This window comes from Orycteropus afer, unplaced genomic scaffold, assembly GCF_000298275.1.
Source record: "Orycteropus afer afer isolate SDZICR_OR568_19922 unplaced genomic scaffold, OryAfe1.0 scaffold00580, whole genome shotgun sequence".
NCBI classification, from domain to species: domain Eukaryota; kingdom Metazoa; phylum Chordata; class Mammalia; order Tubulidentata; family Orycteropodidae; genus Orycteropus; species Orycteropus afer.
The window spans coordinates 1,196,235-1,197,019 of record NW_006922167.1 but is presented as its reverse complement, the minus strand read 5'-3'; the positions used below and the strand labels follow the sequence as shown (position 1 = coordinate 1,197,019).

Genomic DNA, 785 nt, shown 5'->3' with positions numbered 1-785 from the left:
CCTTCCTTCCGAGGAGTGGCTGGTGGGTTTGAACCGCCAGCCGTCTGGTTAGCAGGCAAGTGTCTTAGCCACTATGCTACCAGAGCTCCTTGTAATTACATAGTGAATGATTAATAAATCATAACTCATCTATTTCTTTCAAATGTTGTCTCAGTGAGGGTTTCCACAAAATGTATCTAGCAAAGAAAGTAAAAAATATCAGGTATTTTAAAGGCATTTATTCTATAATCTGCTTGAATGCTGATTCAAATGCTCTAGAATCCAGGCCTGTAAATCAAAATTTTGAGATTTTTATAATGATAACCAAGGAGTCTGGTTTGTAGAAAAAGGGGCAAAGGAAAGCACTACATTTGATACTTGCTGTAGAAGCTAAATAACTTACAAGCAAAAGACTGGCAGGAAGTCTGCAGGACTGTAGATTCTAGGCAGCCCATGAAGGACATGAAGGCTATTTACCCGACAAGTAGAGCTGGATGCACCAAGGGTGGCACTCTAGAGAGGAATATAAGGGTCTGCTACTTAAATTTTTGTATAGAGGCTGATGAACACTCTTATCTTCTAGCAGCATAGCTGGAGCTTGTTCAGATGACAGCTTAGGGATCTTCCAAGATAGAAAACAGTAGCATGCAAGATGTCTTAAAGCCTTGGTTTGGGACCTACACACTGTTGTGCCCAGGTTAAGAAGGAGTACCTCGGCGAGAGAAATATGCCAACACACGACAATGCAAAAGCAATAGGAGGGTTTATTAGCTAACTTAAGTTAGGGTCTTTGCCCTTACCAGGTC

At 41.3% G+C, this 785-nt stretch overlaps 1 protein-coding gene across 1 annotated transcript in view; it reads left to right on the top strand.

Annotated features, from left to right (window-relative positions):
• Nucleotides 1-785, top strand: part of LOC103210270 (solute carrier family 7 member 13-like) — a 26,303-nt gene that overhangs the window by 15,751 nt on the left and 9,767 nt on the right.